This window comes from Athene noctua, chromosome 1 (genome assembly GCF_965140245.1).
Source record: "Athene noctua chromosome 1, bAthNoc1.hap1.1, whole genome shotgun sequence".
Lineage (NCBI taxonomy): Eukaryota > Metazoa > Chordata > Aves > Strigiformes > Strigidae > Athene > Athene noctua.
This window is the reverse complement of record NC_134037.1, coordinates 105967358-105992953: the sequence shown is the minus strand read 5'-3', so window position 1 is coordinate 105992953 and position 25596 is coordinate 105967358. Positions and strand designations below refer to the sequence as shown.

The 25596-nt window shown below is 43.1% G+C and overlaps 1 protein-coding gene across 6 annotated transcripts in view; it reads left to right on the top strand.

The window, feature by feature from the left end:
• Positions 1-25596, top strand: part of ESRRG (estrogen related receptor gamma) — a 408336-nt gene that overhangs the window by 3969 nt on the left and 378771 nt on the right. For 5 of the 6 annotated variants that reach the window (XM_074897225.1, XM_074897226.1, XM_074897222.1 and 2 more), the window contains exon 1: positions 16673-16797. The exons of the other annotated variant lie outside the window; for it this stretch is intronic. The gene's annotated coding sequence lies outside the window, so the exon portion shown is untranslated. Of the gene's footprint in view, positions 1-16672; positions 16798-25596 lie in introns of those variants that run through there. 6 annotated transcript variants of the gene reach the window in all.

Genomic DNA, 25596 nt, shown 5'->3' with positions numbered 1-25596 from the left:
TGGTTGCTCTCAAGAGTACTGCGGGACCGGGCGCAAACCAGACCCCAAGCAAGTCCTCGCAGGGTGTGTTGGGGATGGGGGGAGCTCACACCCCAGGAAGGGTGCCCACGGCCACTCTGGGGGCCGGGGCGCCCCGCGGGGCGTGTGCGTGTGTGTGTGCGCGCCTGTGCGCGCGTGTCCGTGTGTGTGTTCCGCCGCGGCAGCCGCCGGGGCAGGGGCCGGGAAGGCAGGGCTGCCCCCGGGGCGGCGGCCGAAGGGGAGGGTCCCCGGGCTGACCCGAAAGGGGGGAGCTCTCCCCTCCCCTTCCCTCCCTCCCCTTCCCCGGCTCTTTGTTCTTTGCCCCTTTGTTCTCGTTCTCCTCGGCGTTTGCCCTAAGTTTCCGGGGGGGTGGAGGTGCGGAGGAAAGTTGTTGAAAGCGGGGAAATTACAAAAAGTGGATGCCGGAGCAGTAAAAAGACGCGGGGGTCCCTTCCCGGGGCTACGAGCCGTTCCCCAAATTCTGTCGCTTTGTCTGACTTGCCCAGGGGATCGGTGTGTCGCGGTGGAGACGGGCCGCGTTCGCCCTGATGCTGAGGGAGAAGGGGGAGATGGGGCTCCCATGGCCACAGCGCACCCCTCAGGGACCCCGCACCCCCTTTTCTCCATTTGAAAGCATTCGGGTGGGCAGCTGTCCTTTCTGCACTTTCTGGTGGGAAAGGGAAAAAAAGAATAACCGGCGAACAGATTGTAATGAGGTGAGGCGGTAGGTGACAGAGATGAAGGATTTCTGAATGTTAGATTTTAGGGCAAATGTCTTGGTTTGAGTTGCACAAACCCGGAATAGATTTGGCCCTATCGCTTTCTTTTCGGCGTTCTCCCTGCTAGTTTGACAGGGCTATGGTAAAGCGTTGTCAGGAGTTAAACAAGTTGGTGTTTACTTCCACAGCAGATGGAATATCCCCATAGAGCAACATCGAAGCTGGAAAGAGCTTCAGCATGGTTAATGGGAGATTCTACAGTATGATTTGGTATTGACAATAATAATAAAACTTCCTTGGAAAAGGAAAATCTCTTTGCTTAGCACAGTATGGCATAGCCTTATCCTGCCTTTTCTAATCATATTTAAATGCTAGTGCTTATTTACTTTGCACTAAGAAATCACTAATAACTTTGCAAACATCAGTTATCACAGGATTCTTCCCTTTTCCCCTGACATGAAAATAGGAAAAAACTTTATGTGGGTGAGACAGGTACTAGGAAAGCTGATGTAAAAGGAAGTTTTAATATGGTGCATTGGAGTAAGTCACAACAGGTTACAGACAAAGCCAGATTCGAGTCCTGAACTCCAGCAGACTTGCCTGACAGCGCTGTTACGCTCCCACCTATATTTAACCAAGGATATAATGGATGAACATAGCACTTTGGCATTTGTTGAAAAGCTTCTTGAATGTAATACTGAATGTAATATCATATTTCATCATCAAGAGAAGGTCCATAAATATTTATAGCAGCATAATGCAAATCTACTAAAATTTTTATACATGTAGAGATCCTGTAAAATTATTTTTTTTAATATTATTTTCACAGTTCTTTTGTATTAAATAAAATGGCTAAAATTGTTTATTACAGTGAGCTAAATTTCCAGAATTTGCATACATTTTTCTGATACCAAACAAAACAAACAAAGTTGAGAAATGAGGTGAGATAAGATTGGAGTTGACTAAATAAACGTTTTAGATCGGAATTTTTTTAATGTGCCTATGCTAATAGGGATCATACCATCCTTCTAGCAGATGTTAAACCCCAGGATCATTTTTTTAAATGAAATGGGTTTTGATTTGAGGTGATGTGAGGCCTGTTCTTCTGGCTTTGTTTTTTCCTGATGTTGAGGGGATACGATCCCAGTGAGAGGTCTGGGAACTTTGCAACTGGAAAATCCAGCTTTAGATATTTCAAGCTGGAAACCCAGAAACTGTCCTTGAAAACTTTATTATTTAAGACTGTGGTTCATAGTTGAACATAATGATCGCTCACTATCAAAGAACAGAAAGCTACAGGCATCATATTGGATGCTTTGGGGATAGTTTGATTTTCTAGCTGAGTCTGTCTCCACACACAAGTCTACTAGTTTATTGCTTAAATCTGGAGGCCAGCTGCATTACTTGTTATTCTGTTTATATCCCAATGTTCATAACGTGTTGTTGCAATACCCAGATAAAAATGTTCAATGCCATTTACAACAAGGAATCTGCCTTAAGCAATACTATAGTCAGTAATAGCTAACGTTATCAAGAGCAACAGTTTCTGCAGATGACTTACCACCACAGGAGTTAACAAAGCTACAGCTGTAATTGTGTTCAAAACTAAATAAAAGCAGACATCCGAGAAGGAAAATATAAATTTAATTGGAAAAATGCATCTTACAGAATGCTGTGTATGATCAATAACGATTGCTTCTGTCTTGGTAATGACAATACTTAGAGGGCCAAGGGATGTTAGTGGGTACTTGTTCAAATAGAGGGTTTCTGCGGTGTGAAAAAAAAAAAAAAACCTGACTCAAAAGCATCCACTGAAGAAAAGGTGGTTGCATTTATTCACGTGTTAATTAATCTTCCCGTTTTGCTCACTTTTTTTTACCAACGTATGTAGATTTCCTTTCAATAGATGAGAAATTTATATGTATATTTTTAAAAATAACCAGACAACCCCCTACTACTTCCCTTGGAAACTCTGACATCAAATAAAAGTTGCTAAATATTGCACTGGATTTCAGAGGCAAACCTAAATATGTAAATACGATTTGGGATTTTGTTGTTTTGGTTTTGGAACAGGGGACAAAGCTACTGAGTTGCAGTAGTTTGCTGAACTATTAAGTTGTTTAACTGAGATGTCAGGCAAGACCTTTTACCTCTGAATTTTTATCATCTTTGTCTGTTGATAAATATTTGCAGCACATGAGGGAAAAATTACGTTGCTTTCATTTTTACTTGCACTTGTTACTATATCTAAGCAGTTGCAAACAGCATTCATGCAGAGGAACATGGTATAAAATCAGAATAAGGAGGAAATTAAAAATAAAGACTCTCTGCTTTATAATAGATACCTCTAGGTATAGGTGTGAATGAATACTGACTCATTTATACAGTTCTTAAATGGAAAAGCCTTAAGTTTACAACAAAGGTAAACAGCATGTCATACTGCATTTAGCAGATGTTGGCGTGCTAACTTTAGGAAAATGGAGAGCAGCGGTCCCCTTGACATCCCTGCGGAAAATTAGATCTTGCCAGGAAGGAAAGGAGAGTGTATAACTAACTACATGAGCTATGTTGAGAATGGAAGGTTAGCAACTTTAATATTTTGTTTCTTTTATTAATTTATCTCAGTTTTAGCTAAATTAAAAGATTTTTTTGTGTTTGTGAATGCCCATGTTTTATTCTTTCATATTTTACTTAATAAAACAAAAAAAGTCTTCAGAATAATGCAAATTTCAAGCTTTCAAATGTTTCAAGGGCCTTACGTGCTTACTACAGGTGTAAAATTGCCACTAACCATGGTAAAGAGTGGTACATTTTGGCTGAGATTCAATTGAATAAATAGCAAGATGGATTTTTTTTTTTTTTAGCCACTGTTACGTCATGTATGGAGAGACCCAGAGTTCATTTCATTATACAGATATAGGAGTACACTTAGGTTGTTGACTGAATTTAGTAAATATATTTGCAACAAATACTGGTGATAATGACATGTTTCCTTGTAAGTATATAGTCTGTTTCAAGATTTGTCTTATTCTTAATAGAGTAGTAGTGATAACTTAGAAACTACTTCCCCATATTTATATTCTGTCTCAAAAGACCTTTTATTCAAAGCACACAAATAGGTATTTCTCTGTATTTTCTTAGTGACTCATGACCCTAAGATACAGCACTGGCATAATACACACAGTCTCCCTCCCTCAAAATACTTGCAAGAATAGTACGTTATACATGGTTTTTTTGAACGTACATCAGTAATGTATAAGTGGCTCTGGCTCTAAGCACAGAGGGAGAAAAGATGATAATATAGGTTCACTCTAAGTAACTGATTAAGATAAAGGCTCCGTTCTGTTTCCATTGCAGTTAACACCAAAACTCTTGTGACTTTGAATAGCTTCCTCTTACTCTTTGGATTGTAGCAATGCTCAGAAATTCCAGACAGTGGTTTGGTTTTGTTGTGCAGAAAAACATAGAAGTAACATAATCTTTGTTGAAAGCTATGGTTTCCAGGCCCAAATTTTTTCATAGACTTCTACTTAATATTTTTATATTTCTTATCATGTAGTAGGAGCTTTGCCCTCCTGCCCTCTCCCCCCGCCCCCAGCCATGGAAAAAGTTATCATGCCCATGAGTGGCATATTTGGTGTTTTGTGTTTAACTATTTCAAATCTTCATCCAAATACAGGATAACAATGATTTCCTACCCCCCACTTGTATCAAATACAAATCCTTAAATTGGTGCCAGTCTTGGGAAGCTGCCAATGAACTGTTGTTAAGTTTAACGCCCATTAATGATGACTGTTAAAATGGGTGAAGAATTTACACATTTTCTTCCAGTTAGGGAAATGTTCGAGTAGAACTGAACTAGGTAATTCCATGCATATGCTTATCAGTCAGCGCTTTCTGAACAAATTGTATCCCAATTTAACTTCTTTTTACCTTATTCTTTCATATTTTTGTATTCACAAGACCGAGGCATTTAAAATATGTTTGAAATTTATAATTAAAATCTAGATCTTTAAAAAAGGAATTAAAATAGTGCAGACTTCTGAATTATAAATTAGAAATATTTTTTTTCTGTTGCTAACTTGTATTTTCTCTGAATATTTTTCTTCCCTCCTCCCTTGCTATTCATCTTGTACATTTGAAAAATGTTGGAAGTAGCATGTATTTCAGTAGGATACAGTGCAGTGACTCCTCCAGGTTTGAAGGATACTTGGAGCTCTTCATATGATTTCTTTGCATCAGTAGAAAGTGCTAAATATTTATAGGCTGATTGAGTCTTTTACATATGGCAAAAAATACAGTAATCCAGTGATGGTTTCCACTGACACGCAGAAATCAAAAGATTTTGCAGCTGTACAGGTACATATACTGCTACTAACATCAGGTACTTGTGGGGTAGGTGGTGGTATATTCAGGGGAAAATAGAAATAAATGGAGCTTATATTTCTAATTTGGGTGATAGCAACTTTTCTTATACACTTAGCAGATACATTTGTACTTTTTGTTTTTTCTTTTTCTAATCTGTAATAACATCTGTCCAACGGAATGAGATAGATATATAGATATGTATGACACATGTAGATGTGTGTGTGTTATACATATCCCATCACAACCAGGGAAAAATTTACTCAAGCAGACAAACTTGCTTTAAAGGAAGTGCCACGTAAAAGAGGAACTTTATGGGTCTGAAGTTGTCTGTCTCAATAGAATGAAAAAAATTACTGAAACTGTAGCATCCCACCTTCCTTAGTCACAACTCTCTATGTAAGGAAGGATTACCACTAGTAGACCCCAGTATTAAGTGAGAGTAACCATAGTGACTGAATTATTTCTCAGCTCCTTTACCCATCACCTAGCAAATAAATTTTCATCAATATGTCAAAATCAAAATTCTTTAAGAAGAAAAACATGCAATAGATGCAGCCTTTAAATGCTGGGGATTTGGGGGGGGTGTGTGTGTGTGTGTGTTGTTTGTTTTGTAGCAAACAGCACTCACAGAAAAATATTCAAAGTGGGGTACTTTGAGGGATATTTGAGGGACTGTGATGAGACTGATATAGATCCTTCCTGAACTAGTAGAAGATGTCGACCAAACAACTTGTCACTGGAGTGCTAATATGTTTAGAATCACATTGAAGCTCATCTGACTTCAAGTTTGGCGTGGCATCCACTGAAATCACTGAGATTCATGTTCCACAGTCTGGACCATCTGCAACCACACCTAACTTTTGTAAATACTTTATTTTGATATTATAATTTTAAATGTTTGGGTAAAACATACATGGTAAACCTATGATTGATTATATTACTTGACATTTAATGAGTGAATTTGATCCATTAATCCGAGGGGTATCAAAGTCGTAACCCTTATTTTCATATAAGGAAATGGCGGCACGGAGAGAGAAGTGACTCTCAGAAGCCCAAGTTCCCCATGATATGTTGGTGATGGGTTTAGAAATACAGAGCAGGTTGCCTACACCTGCTACATATATGTTGTAGCCTCATAAAGCACAGGCATTTTATGACACCTACAAAAACTTCTAAAACCTTGTTCCAACTGTTTCCTCAAGAGCTTTGTGACACTTTTCCATTTAGTGGCAATGCTTCATCAAACATCTATAAAGCTTGTACCTGTATGAGGATTGGAAGACCTATTTGCTTTTCCAGTACCCAAATAACTTCTTGAATGTTAACTCCTGTATTTGTAAGTATAACAGCAGAATTACCTGTCATCAACTGGAATTGCTCTTGCATAGCAATTTGTTGCACTGAGGCCACAGGGAGGAAAATTAGCATCCCATGTTGTACATCCTCAGCAGCAGCATAAAGCTGAGAGAGAAAAAATGAGGCGTAGTAGAAAACAGTGGACATTTTTACTGGGCTTGTACCTAAAGAATTGACCCAAGAAGCAGCATATACTGCTGGAATAGAAGAAACTGTTACTGGATGTTAACTCTGGGTAGTATACTGCCCTGATAACTTAGAAAGTAATGTGGTATCTGCACAGGTAGGAATGTAGAGCAACAGTCTCCTAACGATTGGAAGTTAACACACCAACCTCTTAAAAAGTCATTATTCATACAAAAGAGGAGAAAAAAAATGGTTCAGGCAAAATCATGTATCCTGCTGTGCATCTGGCAGTAACAGGCAAGGGTTAGGAATATGGTTTTATATTGAGAGCTATTAAAATAATTGGTTGTTGATTGTGGCAATAGTTTTTCTTTTTGTGTAGTCTTAATGGAACACCTATGTCCCAGAGGCTCAGAGCAGGGGCTGAGACCAACAGTTCAGGTTGCACGCAAGCCTGATAAACATAGAGGGTCTAGAATGGGGATCACGGAAGTCCTCGGGATGGCTCCAGAAGGACTTGGATGGGGCATTTGTGAGCTAGTGGCTTTACTTCTCAGCAGAAATCTAGTAGCAAAACATTATGGTGAAGTCTCCTAACTAGTAAAATTGCTCTAATGCAATGAACTGTACCATAGTATCCAAAAGTACAGTGCAAAAAATTGCCCTAAGTAAAATTATTCTTGTTGAAATAAGTGAATAGGGAAAATAATGGACACAGCTGAACTCTGGGTAGCATATATAAAGAATAGTATTAGTCAGTTGGGAAAAACTGGCTTGGTATCAGTCAGTAATATCAGTCTCCCTGACATTTCTTCTAATTCTCCTATAACTAAAATAAGAACTGGCTTCAGTCTAAGGGAATCTCAAGAACATGTCCAGCAATGTTTTACATACACCTTGTAGTGTGCTGGTGGACACAGACACCAACATAATACCAGGCTGAAAATTTTCAGCCAAATGTGAGCTTAGCCATCTCATGGGAGAAGACAAATGCGGATGCAGAGGTGTTTGCAAGGGAAGCAGTTCCCCAGCACTAGATTCTCCATGCCTTCTGCCAGAAGGCCATTCGGGGGATGCTCTCCAGCTCAGCAGCCTGGTTTGTGAGTCCTGACACACCTGGCTGGACACCAGCTCCCTCCTCCCCTGCCTGCTTCTCTCTGTGCAAGAAGAAAATGCCAGGTGGCTACGTCTGTCCTCTTTTCTTGTCTTTTTTTGGTTAGAGCTGCCATCTGACCAAGGGGTAACACGGGGAAGACTGATCCCTTTCATGACCTATTCAGGGCTATGATTGTCTAGACCAAAATTGAAAAGACAGTACTCTGCAGTGGGTCTCCTTGTTTTGGTGAAAATGGTTGAAACTCTGCCATCCAACTACAGAGCGGATTAAATCACTGGCACTATTTTGAAGCACCTTTTATTTTCTACTTCATTATCTATAGTAGATATATACAGATTTAGGGGCTTTCCTTTATATTCCTTCCTGAATCTTCTAAGAAGACAAAAACAAGACCAAAAAATATCCCTCCTTTACTAAATTTATAAAAAAAAAAACCCAACCAAAACCCTATTATTTTTATGTTTTTATAGAGATTTAGTTAAATTGTTACATATTCTTAGATATGACAAGGTTTCTAAAGCTTTATAAACTTGATGTTTGTAAGCTAATTAACAAACCATGATTCAGTAACACAATGGAAATATCATAGCTGAAAAGGAAATAAACAACTTGCCTCCTTGGCAGAATTATCACTACCCTTTGTGTAGAAAAAGCCTCTGTGGCTGGCTGCCTTTGCTGCAATTACTGGTGTACTTTCTTCCCAGGATATCCCGTTGTTTGCCACACTCCCTCCGCAGTCTTTTTTTGTAGGGCTTTTGGGTGCAGGAACTTCATCTGATGAAATCTTTTGTACAGCACTGAAGAAATTTACCTTCTTACCCTGAACAGTGCTACTATGCTATAAATACTTGAGGAGAACACATCTCTGGTAGCATAAATCTGGAGCAGTTACCCTAATTTTTGTAGAAATTGCTCTGTATTGACACTGGGGCAACTCGGTTGGGCCTGAAGGCAGCAGGTCTCTCACCCTGCCTTTTGTGGGATGAGAGAAGTACCTGGTATTTGGGGACTTATTTCTGCAGAATGTTGAGCACCTGTAATCCTGCTGACATCAGCAGGAGAGGAGAGCCTGCAGCTCCTGGCAGCAGCAAGCCCCACTAATTTCTGCACTGCCCGGAAATTAACTTCAAGAGCCTCAAAATTGTCATTAAAATTCAATTGTTTCCCTTCATAATTAGACATCCGCCCATGGAAAAACACCCATCGTGTAACTTCTCCCCCTCTCCCTGAGGGTGGTACCGGGAGATTAGCTCATGAGAAGGATGGGAAGGTTGCAGCCCTAATGGTGACAGAAAAGACGGAGGCAAGAAAACGAGCTTACCTTGCTGCCCTACAGTTAAGCAGTAATCTACATGGCTCCAACGCTGAAATATGTAATAACGTGGTTGTGAGATTTCATTGCTAAAGGTTTCGCATTGGCTCTGCTTCTGTCTTGGCTATATAAATATTTATAACTTTTTATGTTATTGCTCTTGCTGTATAACATGACCAAAATATCACAGAAAATAATGCAATTTCTCAATTTTTTATTAGAACTTGAAGATCAGATCCCCAGCTAATACAAATTGGTACGACTCCACTGATTTCATGAGATCTAGTCAGCTTTCACTGGCTGCATATCTGGTTTCTAGTTTCTGGCTTTGACCAGCTAATTACTGAGTAAGACTTCACCATACCATGACATTCATATACAGTAATGGAATTCAGGGTTCTGACTGGGGTTAATCAGTTAAATATAAGTAAATGCATTGGTCTGTGGAATAAGATCTTTTCACTTTTGTCATCATTTTTCATCATGAACAACTGGATTATAACTAGTGTCCTCTTCTTCCCATTGGTCTCTTGCTAGAGGTCTGCAGGTATAAGAGGAAGGATGGGTTCAGTATCAACATGTCACTTAGGGCTCTAGAAATGAGCATCTTTAACGCACACCAAATGAGCTAAAATTATAGGGAGTGTTTCCAGGAGGCATTCCAGGGCTGTGGACGCAGCCTGGGGACCCGTGGTCCAACAGGCTTTGTCACCCTGACTGATGTTAAGGAAGTCCTCCCTACATCCTTCCGCACACCATTTTCTACCTATATCTGTCACATCTTTGCAAGTACAGCCTTTTGCGTGTGCCTGGGGATGTACATATGCATGTTGAAAAGTCAGAAGACTCACTGAACTTTTCAAGCTGGTCAATGTCGATGTGCTTCAAGCAGGGTAAGGATGGAGTTGAGGTAGTTGAGGTCCTTCAGTCCAAAATTGCTTAAGATCCAATATTGACCTATTCATCTTTTGACTTAACATGCCAGGTGAAGTTTTGCAACCTCAGGGAAAACTTAATTTGTACAGTGTTGGGGTTCCATAATGGAATGGAGTGTCACAGGTGCTTTCTTCTCAACTACAATAGTATCACTTCCTCTGTCTTTATATAAAACATAGCAGTTAGAGAATTCAAGTTCAGAGATGAAGGGTTTTGTGTTTCCTCTTCCTCCAGTCTATAAACTATGCTATGCATAGACTTCTTCCACCCTTCCTTTTGAAGCTCTACCATCAGCATTTAAGGTTATTCAAGCCAGAGAAAAGAAGCAGCAGGGAGCACAACTGTAGCCTCCTGTGAGAACACTGAATTACGTGGGATAACCTGGATCTCTGGCTTCCAGGACTCCTTTAGCACTTATACATTAAGAATAAATACATTAATGGGCTTTTGAGAATTCCTGAGATATGACCTGAATCATAGATAGAGCCTATGTGCCATTAAACATAATACCTTCTTGGCAGCCATTCCTCTTCTGCAACTTTTGGCTTTGAAATCTGTTTTGGAGAGGTAAGAGGCATTTTGGAAACCTTGTAGTCAGCACCTGTATACCCAGGAATCAGGCCCATCACACACTGGTTTGTACCCGCGCTTTCCCCAGTATGTTGTATGTAATTTGCACATGCCAACATTTGTTGGTTGTTTTAATATTTGTGTAGCATGTGAAAGGGGAAAGGGCTTAAATTCTCTTTGTATTTTAAATAACTGTTTTGGCAGTTACACAACCCAGAATGTTTATATTTTTATGGAATGCAGTGTTTGTGACTGATGTTAAAATGAGAGGAGCAGATTATCAGATATGGCCAAGCAGGTTCTAGAGTTGGTCCGGACTGGGTCAGCCTTGCGCCGCAGCTGGCTGTCAAGGGCATCTGGAAAGTTGCCACTTAGCACTGTACAGTTTGTCTGCTATGTATATGCAATGTTACTACTTGCTGATGGCAGTTTGGCAACTTTTATCTATATTAAGCAAGACAAAATTCTGATCCCTTTACTACTTCTTAGAGTTAGTTCAAATTTCTCTGACACTAGGGTCAATTCTTGTTAGTAGCCAGACTGCAGAAGCTAAGGGGTGAGCATGCTTATTCTGAGCTGACTTGGATCTCGTATTAAGTGAGGGCCCCACCCCGAATCCTGATCTCTGATAACTTTTTAACATCGCGTTACTGCTAGCGTACAAGCCAAAGGTCTACGCGGATATTTATGTTCCAACAGACAAACGCAAGCTCATTTTTCTTCCCTTCTGATTTATAAGTATGTTATGCTTTACAGACATGAGTAACCCATGTGGGATATCTTTCCCACAGAGTAAAACCAATGTAAATTCACATGACTCAGGGTTTTGTTTCAATGCTCATGTATAAACTCTCATTAGAAATGATTATGCTTGAAGATCAAAAGAAAAGTGCACTCGCTTGTATTAATGTTTAATGCATAATTCACATTGTTAGAACAAAAAACAAAACAGTTGGTGGTTGTTATGACATATTAAACATTGGCACTACTAACCAATTCCCATAGAGGATCCTTCATTTCATTGCATTGGCCATGCACAGAGATTTCCTCTTGCACGTGTTGTGCCTTTGTCTCAGAGATTTAAAGACACCTTCCTCACTGGATGAGTAACTCCCCTTTAATGACAGGAGTGGGGGAGAGCCGGGATACACCGCCACTGCAGGAGGCTCCAATGCTCAGAGACCTCTCAGTGGAAGCAGAGTGTAAAATAATCTAATCCAATTGTTTACACAAGCAGGATTTCAGATCAGACATGCTTCTATATGGCCAGAAACTCTCATTTCCTTCAGTATAAGTCTAGTTTGAGCCTTAATATCAAGACAAGACCCATGGTCAAAAGCACCCAGCATGACAGAATTCAAGAACTTGATTTCTTGTTTTATGTTTATCCATGTTTTACCTTCTTTAGTCAATGCTTACTTTCTTACCAGAAAGCTTCTTGCTTAAATAAACAGGTTTGGTGTGAGGGAGGCATACCTGAAATCCATTCCCTGTGTCCTTAACTGAGACCAGCACAGGAGAGCAAAGACATGCTCGTAACCACAAATCGAGCTTAGGAACGAGAATCCTAATGATGTGTGGCATCATTGCCTGTTACACGGTGTAACGGGGCTACTTCGTCTGCATAAGAGAAGACCCCTGGGTACCCTCTGCCTTCCCACATTACAGCCTTTCACACAAAGTAGGAGTGGGGTATTTTTATCTTCATAGCTTTTATTGGCTTTTTCCATGTCAGTGTTTAAAGGGTCAGCGATTTCTACCATCCAGTTTTTCTATTTATGCCTCTTTAAAAAAAAAAAATTGGTTGTTTTATTAGCTGATCTTACATAATTTCCTTCTTGTCTAGTTTTTTTTTTTTTTTTTCTTTTTTCCTAAAAAAAAAATCCCAACAAACAACCTTGAGCTTAAAGTTTAGGAATCTTAATTCATGTCACCTGTCTTCCTAGGGAGGTCTGTAGCACAGAAAGAGACTGAATGACATTTGACAAACTTTTTGCTTGGCACAAAGTAGCAAAAAAAATATGTATGTTCTCATTATCATTTTGGTAACCTTTCTATGTACCAGTAGTAATACAGTATACCTAGTTCAGAACAGAGTAGCTGCCTGAGTTTCAGGTAGGTTCTTCCTGATTCAGATCTCTGTAAGCAAACCATAAATTAGCTCTTTATTCTTAATGTGCCTGCTGAAGGCCCTGTTGTTCTCCAAATCCTTCTGAGCAAGTCTGGGAGGTTCCTCATTCAGGAACTAATATTGTTGAATCAGAATGGGTGCTATTGCTTTGAATGGTATGTGGACAAAGTACAAACGGATCATGCGTGTTCAAGAGGACAGAGCAGAGCTTCTGTTTTTGTTTTCTTTCTGTTTATAACAACCCGCTCAAAATATTTACGATTGGGAAGCGGGTATTTTCTCCAGTAAAGAACTTGAAGGCAGTTGAGAATGTACTCAGAGTTAAATTGTTTATTTTTTAGTGGAATGTACATGGCATTGCTATCCTGGAATTAATCATAAATACATAGCTGTTGTGGGGGTTTTGTTGAGAAAGAAAAACCTGTAATGAATTAAATATGCTTCACGAGGAAAGAAGTAGGTCAAACACTGGGCAAAATTAACCTCATGTTATACAGTAAGACTGAATTCTGTTGTGTTCACCTGTGGGATTTTGGACTTGTCTACACACCAAATTGTTCCAAAACATTTATTAGGTACGCTGCACTTTCAACTAAAACCATGTGTAGACAATCTTACATCAGCATAGGAATTCTCTTAAATTATATTAATCCACTTTGAAAGTGGATTAAGTGAAACCAGGAAACAACTCGGTCATTCCAGAATGAATAAGCTATCTGAACACAGTTCTGCTTTACATTCACAACCGACCTTATCCCAGCATAATTTTCCTGGACTGAGAGGCTCCTAGGATATATCTACATAGCAAATGAACATGTGATTATAGACATACCAATCTTTCCTTTACTCTCACTGGCATGAGTAACAGCAGTAATGAAAGATGGTAGCAGAGACTTCAGTACAGGCTATTAACTGAAGCATATATGCAGTTGGTTGTGAACAGCCTCTGCTGAAATCCACCTCATTACACCCTCACTTCAGATACAACTCACATCCTTTAGACTAATACTGGGGTTGCAAATGCCTCTCTGCAGCTCCGGTGTGTACGCGCACCAAAGATTGCATATGCGATAGGACTGCACAGCTGAGCTAAATGGAAAACAGGTGAATTTAACTTCAGAGGTTAATCACACTGGAGAAGAAGCATGGCTCACACATCTTCAATATACGCACCTTTGACAGCCAAATAAAGTGTCAGCTGTGTGACTGTGGAGGCCAAATTAAATATGCTGTAGACAAGCACAACTCAGTTGATTTCACTAGGGCTGTATTTGGCTCCATAGGTGAGATCTTGCTTATTTGACTAATACTTATTTTGTTGCCTATCTGCTCATTTATTTTAATGAAATTAATGCATTTTAATGTTGTTTTAAGTGCATTCCAAAAATAGCAATTTGATTAACTAATTCACTTTCAAAAGTGTAACAATCACGACTAAAAATCTCCCTGTTAGCTGAGGTATGAAATAATTGCAAGTAGCATCTTGGGTAGCTATGCCATACCCTTCATCCTTTCAAACAAATTCCCCACATCAATCAGAAGAGCCTCAGTTAGAAATGAATGGTGAAATACAGACAACAATCAAGCTGTACACAGTGCTTTTCAAGTCTACCAAAAAAATGTATCAGTAATATACTCTGTACTCTTCTGAGGCAGTATAGTTAAGACAGGTAAGAATTTAGCCTAAAAGCAGTTCAAAACAAGTCCAAAACAGAAACATGAAACAAACTTGTCTTTCTAGCCAAGCCAGAAAGCATCTTGAGTAGCTTGGGTTAAAAAAAAAAAAAAAAAAGGCACTTTCAAATTTCAGGCTCCTTAAAATGGTGCTTGGACTGTACAATATTCCAAGAAGGATTCCTTTTTTCCCCCAACTCTTTTGCCAGTTGCGATATGCCAGTTGCGATAGATGCTCTCAGGATTTAAAAAAAAAAAAAAAAAAAAGTGCTATTGAGAGCACTGAGTCCAGCAACAAAAAAGGCGTACACTAACCTCTCCCCTGGCTTTACCTTCTTATAAAAACTGGAATAGCAAAACCTGGTTAATAACAATATTAGGGAAATGCAATTTTCCTTTTTATTGTATTTAAATGAGGAAAATGAAAGTGTTAATGCTAACATTAAGGCTGAACAGAGGCAGTTGCAAAAAATAATTTAGTTGCAGCCCTGCCGCACGTGTCCCTTGGTGAACTGCACTGCACTAGTTACATGTGTATCCGCAATGTTGTAAGTTGTTATTAAAAGAGGTGGTGCAAATCCCCAAAACACAGGAGTTAAACTTGACTTTGGGCGCTGCTGGGATGCTCTGTGGTCACTGTGCAGGTGTTGTGGCGTTTCAGCAGTTTGGGACATGAAGTGTCTCGGCAACAACTGCTCTCTAGCTAGAGAGGCACTTAAATCTGAACTACCAACGGAGAGTTTCTTTTTAAGTGAGGCCTAGTTCTGGAAATGCTTTTGCACCGAGTTAAAGCCAACGTGTAAAAGGTCCCTGGAATTTAGCGGGGCCGTTCACGTAGGCTTACAGGATTTGCCTTTTAACAGTACCCAGATCAAGGAAAGAAAATGCAGGTGGCTTGCCAGCCCCTACCATTACTCACAACACCGCTCACAGCGTGCACCGTGGTCACACCGGCTTCGGTGCTGACTGCAGGCCTGAGCTCGCGCTCTGTTCTAACGTAAAACGTCCTGCTTTCAGAAATAGATGCTCCGCAACCCTAGCAGCAGAGGTAGGGAGAGATGGCCTGAACACCCGTGATTAAATCCTGCCAGGGTTCGCGCGAGTCCTTCGCTCGCCCGAGCAGCGACGCCATTGTGCTCGCGCGCTGCCGCCCTGCCGCCCCCCGGCCCCGCAGCCCACGGGGCGCACCGGGGCCCCCCCAATTTAACCCGCTGACAGAGGGCTCTGTGCGCCGGGGGCTCCCCCCCCTCCACACCAGCCTTCCCTTGCAGAGGCTTGTAGGAGATTTTGGGGGGCGCGGCGCCGGGCCTGCACGGCAGCAGCAGCGCGGCGGCTGCACCGCCAGTAGCGTTGCTCCTCGCCTACCTTCCTCTTGCGTTTCGGGTGGTTTCTTTCCTTTTGCTTTTTTTCTAAAAAAAAAAAATAATATTTTTTTTTTTTTCCTTTTTTTGGTGGTGTCCCCCCTCCCTCCCCGCCCCCCCGCCGCGGCTCGGCAAATGGCCTGCTGGCGGCTGGCGGCGTGTGCGTGCCCGTGTGTGTCCCCGCGTCCCCTGGGCGAGGTGTCCCGTCCGCCGCCGGAGGACTCGGCCGCGGCACCCCCTCCCCGCCCCCCGTTATCGGTAGTTGGTTTTGTCGTGGTTTTTTTTTTGGTTGGGCTGTTTTGTTTTGGTTTGGTTTGTCTGTTTTTTCCAGGTGGGACTTGGCGGTGACCGGCGAGGCTCGCCTGGCACTGAATGTCACCCTGAAGGTAAAATGAAAGACAAAAAGATGAACGCATGCCTGCTCCCCCCGGCCGCGCCGCCGCCGCCGCTCCCCCGCGCCCGCCGGCGAGCGGCCGCCACCATCGCGGGGCGGCAGCCCCCGCCGCGCCCCGGATTTCCTGTCCCGGCTTTTTATTATTTCGCTTTTCTTAAAAAAAAAAAAAAAAAAAAAAAAAAAAGCCGCCGCCGTACCAAAAAAAAAAAAAAAAAAAAAAAACCGCATGCAGAAGGAAACGTGCACGTACCCGGTAACGAGCCCAGGAAAAACCCGGCCGCTTCCCCCTTCTCCTGCCAAGTTATCATTGAGAAAACAGACAGGCGGCGTGACGTCCCGGGTCAGGCCGAGTGCGGACCGGCGCTACCAAGGCGGCAGGGAGGCCCGGGGCCGCCGCCGGGCCCGGGGCTGCGGGGCCCGGGGACGCCGCCGCCCGCCCGGGGCCGCCGCCCGCCCGCCGGGCCGCGCCCGCCGCCGCCGCCGCCCCCCACGCCCCCCGCCCCGCCGCCGCGGCGCCCCGCGGCCTGCCGCCCGCCGGCGGCTCCCCCCTCGCCGGCGGAGGTCGCGGGAGCCCAGTTAAAGGAGGCGTGTGTAAAGATTTTGCAATGTCCCTGCATGGTGTTGTAGACTTTCCTAGCAAAGAAACCGGCTTCGGCTTCTTTAAAATCCCCGACGACTCACCTGATTAACCTGCCTGCGGTTCTGAGCTGACCAGGTAAAGCGAGCCCCCCCCTCCCCACCCCGCACCTCTGCGAGCTGACATTGCATCGGGGGCATGTTTTTGCTTGGAGACGAGACGCTGCCAGAAGCGCTTCCCCCCCCCCCCCCGCCCCCCCATTCCACCTTCAGACCTTGCCAATTTGCACTTGCTCAGAGTCATTCCCCCCAGAAAAAATCAGCTTCGCAAAAAGCCGCACAGCAGCACCGGCCACCCGGGGTTTAGCCGTTTTCGCCTCTCGGACTATTATTTAAAATTATTGGCCCGAGGGGGGAAGGGAGAATGGTTTATTTCCTGCTGACAGACCCTACCCCGGCAGGTTTTGTCCCCCCCGCGCGTTGCCCAGGGTCAGGAGTGCCGGGGAAGTGACGAGGCTTCAGCCAGCAAGAGTTTGGGGCCGGGGTCCCGGGGTGACTCTGGCGGTTGCGAACCGGGAAGGGGGACCGGACTCTCAAAGCCTGTGCCGGGGCGCGTGTGACTGTCGCGACGGCTGCCCGTGTCGCCCACCCTTCCCCGGGGTGCCCTTTCGGGAGCCCCGAAGTGTCCCGGCTGCGGCTGCGGCGCGGCCCGGGCGGCGGCGGCGGCGGCGGGGCCCGCCCGCCCCGGCGGGGTGAGGCCGCCGGGGGGCCCGTCCTCGTCCCCGTCCCTCCCCCGCCGCCTCTCCTTCCTGGAACACTTCTGCCGGCGGCCGGGGGGAGCCGAGCAGGCCTGGGGGAGCCCCGCACGCCGGGCGGGGGGCATCGCCGCCGCCGCCGCCGGGTGTTTCTGTCTCGCAGTCCCTGGCCGCGGGAGCGGCGGCGTGGCCGCGCCACGCGGGACGCGCCCGGCTCTGCTTGCGCCGGAGTGTGGGGACCCGCGGGCGGGCGCAGGGGGACACGGACACGCGCACACAAAGGGCGCGGGGCCGCTGGCACCCACCATCAGGAGGGGCGAAGGAAAGTGTGGAAAGTCAGCGCGCCGCCGGCTCCTCCCGATACTTCACCCTCCCAGCTCCGGGCGTGGGGGGGTTTACATAAGTGGTCGCACGGGGGGGTCCGAATGGACCCGGCTGCGAGGAAACTGGTGTCGTCGTGTCCGTCCGTCCGTCCGTCCGTCCCCCCCTTTTTTTTAATTTTTTTTTTTTCCTTTTTCCTGGGCATTAATGCTACGAAGGGGCGAGTGGTCTGGAGGTATATTTTGAAGTGCTGCAGGGGAAGCGCTCCGAGTACTTGGTCTAGTTAATATGTTTCTCGTGATACCAAAGAAGAGAGGACTGCATTTAGGAGATGACTAAATAATGGGGGAGGCAAGTAAAAATGAGTAGAATATAAAGGAGAGGAAAATGAAGGTGAATGGTAGTGTGGGAAGGCAGGCACTAGGCAGCTTGGGTTTCTCTTCTGTAATTCCCTCCCCCCCCCCCCCCCCCCCCCAGTCTTGTCTTTTCATACTATTAAGGAGACTCTAACAGCAAACATAAGCCGACAGAAAAAACAGATGACCCCCGACACACTTCAGCCTATCATCATTTGCGATCAGGAGGGAAATCTGAATGCCCTTTGCATAAACCCACCAAAGTTTTAAGCATTTGTTAGCCACCCTGTCTCAAATACAAAGCGTAAAACTTGCCTGATGCATTTTGGTGTTACTTCCCTGTTTTATTTCAGAGGACAAAGTGCTCTGGTGTAGCATAGCCACCGTCACTTTCAGAATGGGAGTAGTTTACAATGTAACCTACATTAGATTATACATGGTGCTGTGCGTTGCATTTCCACTGAAAATAGCCAAAGACTTAGAATAATGACAGGACTCGTGCTTATGATCTTCGTTGTCTTGAGAGCATCAAGGTAGCCGTGGTTCTGTGTGCTGGGAAGGGGGTGTGTGTGTGTGTGTGTGTGTGTGTCCTGTGGTGTGAGGGGTTTCACATTCGTGTGGGAATCTGGCAGGTCTCCTTTTAGAGGACTTTACAGTTTAAAATGTGCCAGGGGCAGGAGAAGGTAAACACGACATTCAGTGTGCTCATTATCAAAATAAGGAAAACAAATCGATTGCATTAACTGTGTGTACAGTATCACAGCTATTCCACAGTATTTTGTCAGAAATTAAAAGGTTACCACTAGAGTACCATATCCCTATCTTGAGCCTGGCACCACTTATTACTGCAGCGGTATTTCAATATTAAGTGATCTTAGAGATATTTCATCTTTCATTTTGAATCCTGAATTTGAATCAGCATTAGGATGTCAGGGCTGCGAGATAAGGTATAACAAACTAAGTAGACAGCTGAAGGGCTCCCGGTGAAGGTGTTGCTGAGAAGGATATCTTGGGCCGTTCGCAGTAACCTTGTTTACAGGGACATTTCAATTGCAACCTGAATTTCAGCGAGAGGCTGCCTGGACCAATGCCTGCATGTCTGAAACCCATCACAAGTGCCTTTTGCACTCTAAACCCTCTCTTTGCCTTCCTTGCATACTCACAAAAACTTTTGGGGAAGGTTAGGGTGATTTTCTGATATGAAAATTAAGATGTTTTCCTAAGAGGAACGCTGCTCTTTGAACTCGTGTACATTAGCAACAAAGTATTCATGAGGTTTGATTTTTTTCTGTTTCTCTGATGTATCAGGATCAGTAGTTACACCGGTCTTTTTAACTTCACGTACATGGCTTTGATTTATTATATTTAAGTCTCGGCGGTTTCGAACGTATTTTGCAGCACATGAAGTCGGTTCAAGTCAGAATGTGAAAAGATGCATATTGTAACAAGGAACAGTTTTGTAGTGATCTGCTAATTTTTTGTTTTATTTTCCTAAAGCTGTTCCAGGAAAATCACGTGCATTTAGCGAGTGGGTGCTAAATGCCAGCAGCCACACTGATGAAGAAAGATGCTGTTGAAATACTTTGGAATAATAAATAGGATACGTAATGGTCAACCACAAGATAAAAATTTTACACAGTGTTTTTATGGTTCTAAATTGGCTGCATTGTAAACCAAGCTTACTACTCTATTAAGTCATCAGAGTTTTCAATTATTTAAGGTTTCTAGTCAAGCTATCTAATGTAGTTTTCATCGTCCATATCAGAAAATTATACATGAGGTTGTAATCCCTTGTTGGTATGTGAGGGCTTTGTTGTGGACGGGGGTTTAATTTTGACTTATCAGGGCAAATGTTACAAAGCACGCACACGGAAAAATCATATGGAAATGGCCCCGGTCCTATGAAATGAGGATAGTTACAGCACTGAAATGTAGCTAATACAATTTGAGATCCACTCACTAAGAAACCTTGACAGTATCTGCCTTGCAGGTACCGTGCATTTGGAAATACTATATCTCCATTTAAATGCAGATCTTCAGTTTTCTCCAGGGGGCAGTTGGCGAATCTTTCGATTGAACCACCGGTACTAGAAAAACTAACTGAAGATTTACCCATGAACAAGAGACCCTTTCAAGTCTGCCTTTTTGAAATAATGATTATAAAATTTCCTCATATTGGGATTTTATATCGATTTTGAATGCCTTTTCGAAAGTCACAGGGAAGAAATAGTGTCTTTTACTCAAGGCAGGCCAATGTTTGCCGCTTGTTTAGCAATCTTAAGAGAGATAACTGTTACAAATAAGTTCTTTGTTTTTATGTGGGTATTGTGTTTGCATGTGAGTTTTGTCAAATGGACAGAGCAGTCTTGCTTTGATTTTGACCTAGATTCCTCCTGATTATTCCTATACAGCTAGTACCTGCTTATTTCCCACTGTGAAAATAGGAGAACAACTGTTGATGCTATCTAGCTGGGGCTGCATGGGCAATAGGCACACATGTCCAGTTATCTCCCCTCCTCCTCCTCCAAGGCTTCATTAGTAATGGATAAAATAGCACTGCAGACCAAAGAGGGTGCATGCCATTACTTGCTTTCCTGTCAATTTTCATTCTTTGAGGGTTTGATTCAAAGGAAGACGGAAAAAACCCCACAACTGGTGGAATGAGTGAATCTGTTTCTGTTTCCAGATTTGGCACACAAATTCTGCACACTTGTAGGGATGAACAGGGCTGTTTTATCTGAAACAAGTCTCAGATGTGGCTTACTTCGTATTTGCTTGAAACTCAGTGCCGGTAGGTGTCAGTCCTCCTTAGAGGGGTTTGTCGCATCCAGTCCAGTTTTCTGTATTGTTTCCCAGCCGTCTAGGTTGCGGTGTAACCCAAAGGCATTAAAAGCCCAGGACAGAGGGAACGAGAACTCCCTGTTTAGGGTGCAGGCAGCACAAACTGCCTTGTGCAGGGGAGACAGAAGATCGTGACCTTCTCTGCGCTGGGTGCCATCTGCTACATGTGTTCCCGGCTGCTCCGGTCTACCCCCCGTGGGCAAGGGTGCTGCCCAGGGAAGCTGCCCTTGTCCCTGTGCCAGAGCCACGAGGTTGTGGAGATATCATCCATATTATGCTCACCTGTTTAATGGCATATAACCCATCGGCCTCAATACCCTGGAGAAAACATGCACTTCAGCCTCTGCATGGAGTTCAAGGCAGATCTGCAAAGTCCAGCCTTACATGCACCAGCATTAATGGCAAAGCTCCCATTCAGCTTAATTGATATTCCTATAAACATCTGCAGGTTTCTGTTTCTAGTGGAAGCTACAGCTGGATGGACTTCTTAAATTAATGTTTTGCATATTGAGGTTGAAAGGGAAGTCGAGCCTGATACATTAACTTATCATCTGTGCCATTCTCTTGACATCAGTTGGATTACTACAAGCATATATGACAAGGAGATTAGGTGCAAGATCTTCACACACGCATGCTTTTGTTAGCATGTTGATCAGTGGAGATGTTACTTCCCTGAAAACCCTGTTCTAAGTCAAGTCTAGGCAAGCACAAACCTGTGCATGCATATACAAGTTGAGCGGGGCCTATCCTTTATAATACAATTTTTTCCCTTTAATATCTGAGCAAGATCTCTTATTATAACTCAACCATTAGGGGAAAGAAAATGGAACTTTTCACAAACAGCTTTTCTGTTGGGGAATCTAGTGGCAGTTGCTTTGAAGCATGTGTAATTGATTATCATACATTTATTTTAAAAAGGAGACATAACAAGGAATCTAACATGATGTTTTGGAATATATCTTCTCCCCACAATGTTCTTGAGGGAAATGTAAGGTTGCAGGCATCATTTCATGCCCTGTATGTTTTTGAACATAAATCAAAGAAATTGTTGGAGAGTTATAGATGTTCATAGCAACTGTAGCTATAATAAACACATGCAGTATATATTTTCCAAGCTATTTTGTATGGGTGAAAAGCTGAAGCTGGCGTTTTGTACGAACAATTCAACTTCATCACTGAAAATTTATTTCCTAGTTAGGGTGGATTACCGGTGTAGCATGAAGTCGTACACCTTCGTTTAAGTTTATCTGGTTATGAAGCCTCGGTTAAAATTGGGAAAGAATTTAAATTGGATCTAGACACCTTGAATGAATTATTCCAAATGTCAAATTTATTGTGATGCCTCCATGGCGATATTTACATCTATGTTATGACCTACATTTGTTTCAAAGTATGCCAGATAGTTTAGAGAGCAAATAAAAGACAAGAACAGTGTGAAAACCAAACAATTTTAATTGTACAGATAGCACAAAATGTGAGTGTAAATACAACAGGAAAGAGGATCCTGAACAACCCGTTAGTGCAGAGCTACTAACGGGACCAACGTCTAGTTTAGGCATACAAATTTCTTGATGATTGTATTACTTTTGGTTTAAAGTCTGAAAAGATGAAAAGGGACAAGTGACTTTTATGGAGGAATTCCAATGAGGAGAGTGTAGCCACTCAGTGTGTGAGGATGAGAAAGGCATTCCATATGCTGATGAGGATGCAGATGCATTAAAATACTGGAAAGGAAATCCAGTAGTCACAGTTAATATGTATATGGATAGACTGGGGATAGGACATACTCAGAATCTGTGCAGAGATCAGACACGTCTAGATGAACAGAGTTTCGGACTTAACATTTAAGAGAAATCCTGAGTGTCTGACTGAAACAGGTGGGATGTGTTTCTTGGAGTCTGGCCTTCCAGGTGCTTTCAGGTGTAGATCTCATTACTCTGTGTACTCCTATTGGGCTCGGAGATTGATAATTTAAACTGATACTGCTTATTGACAATTTTGAGACTAGCTAAAAGGTGTGACTTTTAAAAGTGTCACTGTGCTTCTTCTGGACTTGTTTTATTGCGGTTACTTTCAATCATTCCTCTTTTATTACAAGAGCCAGAAATCTCTTTTTTAAAAGAGAAAGCTGATCTCTTATTACTTGACTCCCGGAAACGGGGTTTTAAAATATAAAACATATATCCTGAGATTGATGCTAAAACTGAGAATTTGCTCTGTTTTACTTGTTTGTAGTATTAGCCTTAAATGGCTTTCTGTTGATGATGTCTTTACATTTTAAGACCGGCATGAATTAAACAAGAAGTTGTCGAAATGGTTACAGAGATGGACATCAGGAAGGCAGGGCATGGCCCATCTTGAGCACCCAGTACTAGTTCAGACTTCAGAAGACCAGGCAGTGGGGATGATTTCCAAGGGCCACCCTTTCCACTGGGGATGGGTGGAGGAGGGATGGAGACATACAGCTTCTGACATCCCGTAAGCTTGGGGTTGGCTTCTCCTTCTTAATTTCTTGCCTAGCTCTTGCTCCCCAGCCTCTATGAACATTTTTTGTGGTCTCTCCTTAGTAGACAGGCTACTTTACCCTGTCCTCTGAAGGTTGGAAAATGGACTTTGAATTGTTAGTATACTACCTGCTAGATACAATGCTGTGAAAACAAAATTCAGTGAGAAAATCAGAAAGGAGATAAAAGGGAAGACAGAGTGTCGTGGGTTGAGGTATAGCTGTGAAGGCTGGAAGGAGAAAGATTTGGCAATTCCTGTGTGTCCCATGGTCTGGATCCATTTATACTTTTACAAAAGAATGGACCTGAAGGAGCTGTGTTGCTGGATCCATATTGACCCAGCTGTGACAGATGGGACACGATTATAGAAGAGAGGTAAGGAGAAATGGAGTCTAACCTCGAGTGGACGTCCTCCAGCCTTGACAAGTGCCAGTTGGGCTGTGTGGGGTAGGCCTGTTGAATATGATTGGATTACTGCTCTTGTGCTGCATTTAGAAGTCTCAGCCTTTTTGTGCGCTCACTTGGGTATTTAGAGGCTCTTGAGGAGCAAACTTCATTCACTGAAATTTCTGCTTCCACAGGGATTTTTTTTTTACTTGTCTTAAATTAGTGCCTTGAGTTCTACCTGACAAAAAGAGCTTTTTTCTGTGCTGAATTTCTAACAGAAGAAAACCCCTCTCCTGCTGTATTACGGTCAGAAGAGACCAGGTGGACAAGGGTTGCGAGTGAAATATGCGGAGTCTGGGCAGCAGGCTGGGCACTGGAGCACAGAGAGCAGGCGGTCCAAGGTCACGACCCTTCTTAGGGCACAGCTGGGAGCTGGACGCACAACCTCAGGTTGTAGTCCTTTACATTTCTCCGACATGCAATCCCTGTCTCACAGCTTGGGCAACAGAGGCACAGAAACTGTGCTTTTGCAACACGCATTAAACGTGATGGTGCCAGTTTAGGCATGGAAAGGTGAGGTGATGTGTTGGAGGGGATGCAACCCATCAGTGAGCCCAGCCTCGTAGCCAGAATTTCGATTCCCTGCCTTGCACTGTCTCTCGAGGGAGAAGAGCAAGATTAATCATCCTGGTGCCACCACATGCTTTAATTTCTCTGGTGTGACATGGTCAGGGGGTGGACATGATCCTTCTCCCAAAGGAGAGAGGCAAATTTGTGTGGAAGTGCATGTTGAATCAGCATGGTTACCCTGCTGTAAATGGTGCCTACCTCTTATAAAAATGATTTTCAATGTTTTACTAATCAGATTTTGCTTGTTCTTGCTTTTCTTAATAGAAGGGAAGGTGAGGACGTGAACTATGAGTATCTGAAATCTGGGCCACAAACTCTTGTACTTGTTTGTGCTTGTGAGTGTGTGCACGCATGTACAACGTGCTTACGCACACTAAGATGCTGTGTATGCACAGGATCTCAATTATATTGCTCTTTGAATCATAAAGCATACTGTCTTGATGTACTGTCAGTTTTGGTTTCTGCCCTTTGGAATAAAGTTCAAAATATTAAAGAAATAACACGCAATATACTAGTAGCTAGAACAGTCATAGCGCCCAAGGGGAAAAGAGAGTGGTGAATAATCTGTTTTACAAATGCCTGGAAAAAAACCCCTTAACTCTGCCTAACCAAACTCCGGAGTGGTACGCTTTTAAAAGGGTCTCTTCTAAATTTTGTTTCTGAGGTTGGCTGGTTATCCTGGAGAGAAAAGTAGGTTCTGTTTGGAAAGCAGCATGCAAGCTTTATGGTCACGGTCTAACAATGTGCCAGGCGAATGTATGGTCCCAGTTACTCTTTAGAGAATCACCCTGGGCTAAATGGTGAAACAACTAAATCCAAATTAATTATTGATAATTCTTTAACATCAAAGGTGAGGATGTGTTTGGAGCATTGCTTCCCAGTTCAAGAGTTGAAATAGCGCTAGCAGACGTATTATTTCTAAATGTTCCTTTTCTGGTCTTGTTTGTTTACTTGGACAGCAGTAAGAACTAGAGAAGCCGATGCAGGTTCTGCCCACCCCTGGTTGGTTCTGAAGGGCTGAGGCAGGAGCTAAGGGGGCACTAACAGATATTTGGAGTCACACTGGGACTTTTGTCAGAATCTCAAACTGCTGAGTTTGGGATGTTGTGTCCATGGTTTTAGTCCAGTGGGGACCATGCTAAAA